The sequence below is a fragment of the Rosa chinensis genome, chromosome 5 (genome assembly GCF_002994745.2).
Source record: "Rosa chinensis cultivar Old Blush chromosome 5, RchiOBHm-V2, whole genome shotgun sequence".
NCBI classification, from domain to species: Eukaryota; Viridiplantae; Streptophyta; class Magnoliopsida; order Rosales; family Rosaceae; genus Rosa; species Rosa chinensis.
The window spans coordinates 59,292,036-59,302,986 of record NC_037092.1 but is presented as its reverse complement, the minus strand read 5'-3'; positions in this window follow the sequence as shown (position 1 = coordinate 59,302,986).

The following is a 10,951-nucleotide window of genomic DNA, read 5'->3' as shown; positions in this document are numbered from 1 at the left end:
CCATTTAACAATCTGACATTAAAAATAACAAAAATTACAACTCATGCCATCACCTCTCTCTTTCCCAATCTATTTCACAATATAATTAAGGGGAAATGATCATTTACCCATTTTTGGGGTTAATTAACCTCATTTACCCAAATACTCTAAGAGATTGCCCACTTACACAATAATTTTTATTTTTAAACCCCACTTACCCAAAACTCTAAGAGTTGGACCTGTTTTCTTCATATTTTTGGACTGTTTTGCCCTAATCAATCTCTCTCTCTCTCTCTCTCTCTCTCTCTCTCTCTCTCCAGACGACGTCGGACTCTCTCTCCCTCCCTCCATCCCTCCAACAGGTCGCCCACGACTCCGGCTCTTACCATCGCCGCACCGAAACTCGTCATCATGCTCTCCGCGGCCAGGCTCGACGCCAAGCCGTCGGTCCTCGTCGCTGAGAAGCTCAGCGAGGCCTGGTTGGACCTTCTGAAGGAATCGACGACGGCCAGTAGAATCGGGTACGTCTTCGATTTGCTTCTGTCTCTCTCGTCGGCGACTGATCATCACGGAAATCGCAACTTGATTGTATCTCCGGTCCTGGGCTGCAACCGGAGTCGTTGCAATTGGAGTCAAATCAGTATGAAGGCAAACGGTCAATCGAAATTGTTGCAAAATGACTGGAATTGTGGGCAAAATCGTCAACCGGAGTCGAGATTATTGGGGGGCAATAATCTTCCTATTGGGAGGCAATAATGTGTCTTAATTGTTATAAAGTCTCTATAATTGTGTTCAGTGATATTTTCCTTTGTGTTTAAAGACTGCTTCTAATGTGTTTTGGTATTTCTGATATATTATTGGGGGATAATAATCTGTTTATTGCAGGGCAATTATATATTTGTTTTGTTATTTTTTGCAGTAATATGAGTGATCCTTTTGTTGTTAGGTGCATTTATTCTTGTTAAGAGGCCACCCGGGAGGCCTAATGTGAAGCAGTTCAAGTGAAGTGGAAAGTGTGAAAAAAAAGCCAATTCGTTGTGGACTTAAATTCACTAAGTATTGAATTTGAATACCTGTACTTTTGTAAACTAATTTTAAACCAAACTGAGTTACTTCTTACCATCTATGAAAAAATTATTGGGAGGCAATAAACTTTCTATGACCCCCCAATAAACCTAATTATTTTGGTTAATGAATCTAGCAGCATTTTGTTGAAATGACCTGTAATAAATGAACCACAGTTAAGACATTATTGCGGGGCAATAATTTGTCTATTGCCTCCCAATAGACCACCCAAAAAATCACCAGTTTCTATCATTGACAGATTATTGTACTTTAATAAACTTAAAACAACATAAGACTTATCAAAACTCTAATTTTAGTGATTAATTAACCACAGTTAAGAAATTATTGGGGGGCAATAATTTGTCTATTGCCCCCCAATAGACCACAGTTTTGACGTCGTCCGAGACCTGCAAGCGAAGCCCAGACCTGATTCCGGCGTGGAGCTTCGGAGCTTCCAGGACATCTGACAAACAAAACCGGCAAAGCCCAGACCAGATTCAGGCGTGGATCTTCGGAGCTTCTCGGACATCTGACGAACAAATCCGGCGAAGCGCAGACCCGATTCCGGCATGGAAAGCTTCCCGGACATCTGACGAACAAAACCGGCGAAGCCCATAGGGGTTGGGATCGTGGAGTTGGATGGCGTCATCCTCTGGTGGTCCGATGGTGGGACAGAGCGGCGGCAGTGGAGGCCGACATCGACGGTGGAGTGGTGGGCGTGGTGGCTTAGAGAGAGAGAGAGAGAGAGAGAGAGAGAGAGAGAGAGAGAGAGAGAGAGAGAGAGAGAGAGAGAGAGAGAGAGAGAGAGAGAGAGAGAGAGAGAGAGCCTGAGACGAGGTTAGAGAAAGAGAGAGAGAGGGAGAGAGAAATAGATGAGGGGGAGGAGAGAGATATATGAGTGTAATTTGTTAATTAAAATGAGGGTAATACTATCAAACAATGTTAGATTGGGTAAATGAGGTTAAAAAACTCTTGGTGGAGCAAGTGGGCAATTTTTGGGCTAAAATTGGGTAAGTGGTCACGGCCCCGTTAGAAAAAGAGAGAGAAAGAGAGAGAGAGAGAGAGAAATCGATGAGGGGGAGGAGTGAGAGATACGAGTATAATTTGTTAATGAAAATGAGGGCAATACTGTCAAACACTGTTAAATTGGGTAAATGAGGTTAAAAAACTCTTAGTGGAGCAAGTGGACAATTTTTGGGCTAAAATTGGGTAAGTGGCCACGTCACAGCCCTATAATTAACCTCCGCTCTCTCTCTCTCTCTCTCAACTCACTTCACAGTCTTCTTAAAAAAAAAAAAAAAAAAAAAAAACTGACTTCACTGTCATGGCTTCTTCAACACCGTCGACGGCGTCTATGCCGTCGCCTGGTCCGATTCTCCGTCAAGCTCTACAACCTTACCCTCTCGCCGACCTGCAACCTCCTCCGCGAGCACAATGCGTGAGGTCAGCTCCGCTAACTACAACCCCACGCGCCGCGACTCGTTTCTCACCGTCTCGTGGGATGACACCGTGAAGCTCTGGACCGTTGACCGTCCCGCCTCCGTCAGCACCTTCAAGGAGCACGCCTACTGCGTCTACTCCGCCGTCTTTGGTGTGAAAGCTCGAAAGCTCGTTCCGGTCGTCAATGGAGGCCTCCAAGACCTCCAGCAGTACAACCTTGAGGAATGCTTTTGGTAATGTTCTCTCCTTCTTCATCCTCATCCTGATCGGCGTTCTCGCTTTTTCGATCTGTCTCTTCTCTGTACATGATCTTCAATTTTTTCTAGAACTTATCGTTTGTTACTGGTATCGCTGCCTCGAAAATGCATTTAAACTACAATCTATATTCGCTCGTGTTCATGTAATTGTAGATTACTCAATGTTTGAATCATAGTGTCTACGTTTACCAAATCAATAGTTATTCGTTTTGGCTTAGTTTGTAAAATGGAGATTTAGAATTGTGATTTATCAATGATTCTACTGGTAATGCTCACGGTGTTGTTGCTTTGTGAAAATTAATCTGCAGGTCCTAAATCACTGATATTCACAAGTTTGATCCTTATTTCAATTACAGAATCACTCAGGTTGGGTTTGTTCTCTCGTTTGACATTGGTTGGCATCGAGTAACCTTCTATTGAATTATGTCTGCTTGAAAGCTAGGAAGTTATTATCATATGGTGTATCGGTTTATCTTATCATATTGTAGCGATGCTAAGCTATATAGAAGATGACAGTCTTGTTTGTTGGTTACAGTTTCTGACGAAGAATGGGAGCATATAACTTGCATTCAAATATCTCATAGCTACTTATTTTGGCATTTGATAATTCCAGGAATTTTAACTTCTGTTTTGTAGTTGTGTTGGTAACTAAAGATGCAGATAAACTGTGTTTTTTTTTCATGCTTCTCAATTTAGACATCTATTTTCTAAATGCTGTAGTAACATGTTGTTGGTGTTACTATTTGTAGGTTGCTTCAACAAGAACTATGACTGGTAACCTTTCTAATCCATTGCTGGTTTAACCTCTGCAACCGGTTACTGCGCCAGTGGCTCCAGTAGCTCAGAAATCTGATGCACCTGATCGTCTTAATAATTTAGTTGGCGCTGGGTAGCAATCATTTGAGAATGTTGTTTTGAAGAAACTCGCACAGGTTTGAATTTAATTTAACTAATTTTTATTCTACCTCATCTATAGAATGCAAGTAGCGATGAGACTTTGTAAATTGAAGTAAATATACATGTTTTTGTGTGATGACCTCTTTGTTTTAGAAACCCAAGTTAGATGTTTCTGTTATACAATTTTAAATATGTCTTCTTAAAGCAGATAAATATCACCAATTGGATTTATATGATATTATACTTGCATGTGGTAGTTGTGTCAACCATTTTCCCCAGTGTACATGCATGTCCATTTGCAAGCATAATTAGCTATAATGAGCCACGCTCATGGTACCACCGGGGGTACCAACGCCCACCATATGAGTGACTGACGTAAAGACAGTTAGCCGGGTTACCGCCTGAGCCCCGGATCAACCCCAAAGCACCGCCGACGCGCCGCCACGCGCCGTGTCAAGATGGCATCAGAAGCTACTGAAACTGGGAACTGAAGCACCATCAGTCCCACATCGAAAACAAGGAGAAGATCATCCTCTTCCTCACCTATAAAAGGTCCTCTCCTCTCTCCTCATTTATTACGCATTCAATACTTACCTACTGTTACTTTGTCAACATAAATACATTGACTAACTTAGGCATCGGAGAGTTGAAGACCGCCCGGCGCGGTCTCCCTCTGACGCCCGTTGTATTTTATTTGACAGGTAACGGGAACCATTCACAACAAAGGTATCGATCCGCCTGCCGGATCAGCGTTAACTAAGGTCCAGCTACCGCTAGACTTTTAGACATTAACATTGGCGCCGTCTGTGGGAATCCTTGAACAGAAGGTCATCCCATCACAGTTACCATGACTAACGGTAGCGGGGGAAATGTCGGGGAGCAGGCAGACCAGTCCGCCGTTCCCCAACCCGCCCGCCCAGCGGTAAGCATCAACCGTGCACTATTCAACACCCCGGTCAACCCAGGCGGTGAAACAAATCCAAGCAGCAGCCGTCCCCCAGGTCAGGACCTCACCGCCTTGTATGAATTGGCGCTGGCGGACCTCCACAAAGCAAACAGAGAGCGCGAGCAGGAACGCAAGGAGAAGGCGGAGGCCCAAAACCAAGTGGCCACGCTGATGACACGTTTCGACGAGCTAAGGCGAACGCTGGGCGCAAACGCCAACCCTGCACGAAGTGAGCAGTCGCACAGCACCAGACACAGCCGGCCTACCGCTGGTATAGGACCCATCGTGCAAATGCAGGTACCGCTAAGCCCACCTGAGCTGGCAGGAATGGGACCACCCCCTATCCCACACCTGCCGGAGCAGGAGGCGGAGTCATCACTGCGCACCCACCACTCGAGGACTAGAACAAGGACTGAGGGTAATCTACCCATTCCCGGTCGGGGGTTCGATCCGCGGAACGCCCGAGCGGGCCCCGCGGGCGACGCAACCACCCAAATTTTGGAGAGGATGCAGCAGTTAGAACGGAGATTAATCCTGGCGGAGGCAGGCACCCCGGCGCCAGCCCCAAACCCACTCTTTGCGTCCAGGCCAGGCCCATTCACCGCCACAATTTTGCAAGCCGTCAGACCAGCATTTGCAAAGACCCCAAAAATGTCACATTATAGCGGTAAGACCGATCCCTTCGTCCACATGGACACGTTCAAGAAGGTCACCAACAACAAGGGATTTGATGACGCCACCCTGTGCCACTTGTTCAGCGAAACGCTGGATAGTGAGGCAATGAGTTGGTTTTTCGAGTGTCCGCCAGGGTCCATCGACTCATTCCACGCATTATCTCATGCTTTCCTCTCTCGATTCATCTTGTTGTCCGCCGGTCATCACAACACGAGCCAGTTGTTTGGCGTCAGACAAGGAGGGGACGAATCATTGAAGGCATTCGTCACAAGATGGCGAGCGGCAGCATCTCAGTGCCGCGATCTCGATAAAACAATGGCTTCGGCGGCTTTCAAGCAGGGACTCCTCAAGGGACCATTCCTATATCACCTCAACTACAATCATCCAAATGCGGCGTATGATCACCTTATGAGTGAGGCGGTCATTCATGCCCAGGCAGAGTTTATCACATATGGAGAAACCCCACCGCCACCAGCAACACCAACAAAGTCATCTCAACCCTCCTCCAGCCATCAAGAGACCGCCAGCAAAGCCCCCACTGCACCGCCAGCTGACAAGAAGAGGGAGTGGCAGCAGGGCGGTTACCAAAGCAAGAGGCAGAAAGACAACCACTACAAGGGCAACCGCCAATCCCAGGGGGACAATCGCAACAAGCAGACGGAATCCTCTCAGCGGTATGCAGTGTTCACCGTCCTCACAGCCTCGTACGAGGAGATTTACAATCAGTGCAAGGATCAGATACCACCGCCACCCTCGCCGAGATTCCCCAAAAAGGGTAAGCCAAGAAACACCGGCATGTGGTGCAAGTACCACGAGGACAGCGGTCACAATACCAACAGTTGCAACGCTCTCAAAACAACCATTGAGACCCTATACCGGGACGGCAAGATGGATCAATTCAAGGTGCGCCAACCGCCACCTGTGATTGCCAACATTGAGCCACTGGGCCGCATCAACACCATCGACGGCGGGGCTCCAATCACCAACATGTCTCACAGGGCAAGAAAGCGTTACGCACGCGCCAATCACCCAAAGGAAGTCTGTAACATCCGCTACGAGAGATCCACCAAACTCCCAAAGTCTGGTTGGGAGCCCATCACCTTCTCAGAGGAGGAGGAGCGAGGAGTGCATCTACCCCATGACGACCCATTCCTGATCGATGCCATCCTCGACAGATGGTCAGTAGGAAGAATCTTGGTGGATAGCGGATCTGCTGTCAATGTCATATTCAGCGGTTGTTACAACAACCTTAAGCGGAACAAGAAACTACTACAAGACCATGAGCCGTTGCTTAGCTTCTCCGGCGATATCACTCAACCGCTGGGCTCTGACTACATGCGGTTAACCATCGGCTCCAGTCCATGTATGGCGGAGGTACATACCGAATTTATAATTGTGGACTGTTTCAGTTCGTATAACGCCATCATAGGACGGCCGGCACTCAACAAGCTCAAATGCATCATCGCCGGATACATGCTTCTCATGAAGTTCCCCACACCCAACGGCACAGGCTGTGTCAGGGGAAGTCAGCAACTGGCACGAGAATGCTACTCTACCACCATTGCGCGGTCAACCCGCCGCCACGAAATCCTAACGGTAGGAAATCAGGCACCGCCACCGGATATCTTCGAGGATCCTAGGGATGAGGAGGAGAAATACGTAAGGAAGGAACCGGTCAATCCTGAAACATCGTTGAAGGTCATCAGCATCTCTGACGAGCACCCAGAGCGGACAGTCCGCATAGGAGCTCAGCTAGACCCAGAAGTAGCCGCAGAACTTACTCAATTCCTGCGGGACAACGCCGCCGTTTTCGCATGGTCATATGCGGACATGCCAGGTATCTCTCCCGAAATCATCACACACAAACTAACCATTAAGCCATCCTTCCATCCCATCAAGCAGAGGCGAAGGGCCTTCGACGAGGAGAAATACCGCGCCATAGGAGAAGAGGTCGCCAAACTCCAGGGCATTGGATTCATCCGCCAGGTAATCTATCCCCAATGGATCTCCAACCTGGTCATGGTCAAGAAGCCTAGCGGCAAGTGGCGGATGTGTGTCGACTTCAAAAATCTCAACAAGGCGTGCCCAAAGGACAGTTTCCCTCTCCCACGCATTGATCAGCTGGTTGACGCAACCGCCGGGCATGAACTCCTCAGCATGATGGACGCTTTCTCCGGTTACAATCAGATCAAGATGCATCCCAGCGATCAGGAGTGTACCACCTTCACCACCGACAAGGGCCTCTATTGCTACAATGTTATGCCTTTCGGTCTGAAGAACGCCGGAGCAACTTATCAGCGGCTGATGAATGCTATGTTCGCTGAACATTTGGGCAAGATAATCGAGGTCTACGTGGACGACATGTTGGTCAAGAGTATAAAAGCCAGCGGACACGTGGCAAACCTCAAGATCATAGTTACCATCCTCCTGGCCTATGGCATGCGCCTCAACCCAGAAAAATGCTTCTTTGGCGTCACCGCCAGCAAATTTCTGGGTTATATCGTCAGTGAACGAGGCATCGAGGCTAACCCGGACAAGGTGCAGGCCATACTCGACCTGGCAGACCCTGAGTATAAGGTACACGTCCAATGCCTCCAAGGCAAGTTAACCGCCCTCTCTCGATTCATCTCCAGGCTCACTGACAGGTGTGCCCCATTTTTCAAACTCCTCAAAACAACTCACAAGAAAGTTATCAACTGGAACCCAGAATGTCAGGCGGCGTTTCAGGGCTTGAAGGATTACCTGGCGGCAGTCCCACTACTCTCTATCCCTGTGCAAGGAGAGACACTGTTCATATACCTAGCGGTATCGGTATCAGCGGTGAGTTGCGCCATTGTCCGGCGGGAGGGACAGGACGAGCTCCCAGTTTTCTACGCCGGCAGGGGCATGAACGGGGCAGAAACAAGGTATCCACCCTTAGAACAGCTAGCTCTTGCACTCATCGTTGCCGCCAGGCGCCTCCGCCAGTATTTTCAAGCGCACACAATCCACGTGCTGACCAATCAACCACTGAGACAGGTAATGCAGAACCCTGAACATTCAGGGCGCCTCAGCAAGTGGGCCATCGAGCTCAGTGAATTTGACATAGACTACAAGCCAAGAACCGCCATGAAGGGTCAGGCGGTAGCGGACTTCATCGCCGAGCTCACTGAGCGCCAGCCCAGTCCCAGCACGGAGAATGAGCCCGGGACGGAAATGGTCACCGCTAAGGAGCCAGCTCCCCTACAATCAGATTGGAACCTGCATGTGGACGGCTCCGCCAGCGCCAAGGCCAGCGGCGCAGGAGTCATCCTCACAGGCCCTGGGGGGCTGAATGTGGAATACGCACTAAAATTCAACTTCAAAGCCTCCAACAACATGGCGGAATACGAAGCACTCATTGCCGGCCTACTCCTCGCCATCGATTCAGGGGCTGACAGCGTCAACATCTTTAGTGATTCCCAGTTGGTCGTTAATCAGGTCAATGACAGCTTCCAGGCCAAGGACCAACAGTTAGCGGCATACTTGGGGTACGTTAAGACACTCCTCAAGAAATTCAAATTTCATAACATCACACAAATCCCCAGGGAAAAGAACGCCAAGGCTGATTCACTGGCAAGGCTAGCAACCGCCCAGCCACATCAGAGTCCAGCGGACACAAGAGTGGAATGTCTTGACAAGCCAAGTATCACAAAAACCCTGGCGGAGATCTTCAACATTGAGGTCAATACCAGCTGGATGGACGAAGTCATCGAGTACAAGCGCAACGGCACATTGCCGGACGACAAGGTTAAGGCGCGACAACTCCAGCGGAGGGCAACCCGCTACAACATCCAGAACGGCAAGCTGTACCGCCAGGGATTCACCCATCCCAACCTCCGCTGCCTAACCCCAGAGGAGGGAAAGGTCGTTCTGGCAGCAATTCATAGCGGAGAATGCGGAAACCATTCAGGCGCCAGATCCTTAGCCAATCGCACAATGCGACAAGGCTATTTTTGGCCTACTCTCGGCGACGATGCCCGCCAGGTAGCAAGATCATGCCACAAGTGCCAACAATTTGCTGACATCCCGCATGCACCGGCGGAACCACTATCGGTCATCGTCGCCCCATGGATCCACTCAACTTGGGGCCTGGATCTGATGGGAAAATTTCAAACCGCCAAGGGCCAGTTCAAGTACATTATAGTGGCTATCGACTACGACAGCAAGTGGATAGAGGCGGAACCACTAACAGCAATAACTACCGCCAAGGTAATTCACTTCCTCTGGAAGAACATCTACTGCCGTTACGGTGTCCCACACACGATAATCACCGACAATGGCACACAATTCAACAACAAGGAGCTCATCTCTTTCACCGCCAACTTGGGCACTAAGATGAGTTTTGCATCTGTCGCCCACCCCCAGACCAACGGTCAGGTCGAAGCAGCAAACAAGATAATCAAAAGGCTGCTGAAGAAAAAACTCGACAAAGCAAAGGGTCTATGGGCGGAGAAACTCCCGGAAGTTCTATGGGCCATCAGAACAACCCCAACTTCCGCAACAGGTGAAACTCCCTTCTGCATGATGTTCGGAACGGAGGCTGTCCTGCCCATTGAGGTCTCTCAACCTACCGCCAGAGTCGAGGGCTACCGCCCAGAGACCAACACTGACGGCATCAACCTGGACAAGGACCTCCTGGAGGAAAAGCGACACAGGGCCCACCTATGCAACCTGCAAAACAAGCAGCGGGTATCGCGTTTCTACAACGCCAGAGTCAAGGCCCGGAACCTCCAACTGGGGGACTGGGTAATGAAGGAAGTCATTCCACCGCCAACAAAGCTTCGCCCAACTTGGGAAGGTCCGTACAAAATTGTGGAAGTCGTTAGCCCAGGCACCTTCTACTTAATGGACAAGGATGGCGTCACAACGACCCACCCTTGGAATACCGAACACCTTCGGTATTATTACAAGTAGTCATGCCGCTACCCAAGAGCATCTTGACTTAGCTAAATTTTTGTTCAATATTTAGCTAAGGGAAGCTACCCAACGGGTACTACCCCTCTTTTGTAAACGCTGATCAGTCAGCTATCAATGAAACGAGGAATTATTCAAACCATTGTTACCAAGTCTAGCACTGAGGGCAACTGGCAACGCCAGGAATCGTCAGCGGACCACGTCCGCTACGTGGTGCACTTGGACCAATTTTAATTCCTTTAATGTTTCATTGCTTGGCAAAAGAAAAATCTCTACGTCAAAACTCTAGCGGTACAAACACATCATGACAAACGTCAAACTCTGAAATTTCATTTCAGGGCTGGGACTCCCCACCCAAAATAGTTCATTATTACAGTGTAAAAAAAAAAAAAAAAAACCCCTATGGAAGTCTCAGCTGGCTTCAGCGGTTGTCTTCGGCTTCTCCGGCTTCAACTGGCGGCGGCACGACCGATCGGCTCGCCTGATCGGACCCTCGAGCTGTCGGACTGGGAGTCTCCATTGTACCATCCGCCCGGGTGTGTGCCTCCAGAAATCCGGCACGTGACACCTCCGACGGGGTCTGCTGGGGAGTCTGCTGGGACCTTTCCGGCGGATGGGAGCCACTTTCCCCGCTGCCCGAATGGGTACCTGCCGCAGTGGGAGGCACGACTTCTGTCTCCGGCGGGACACCCTCGACCACCGGCACATCGGGCTGTGACGCCTTTACAAAGTCAATGGCGCCCTTCCGCGTCAACAT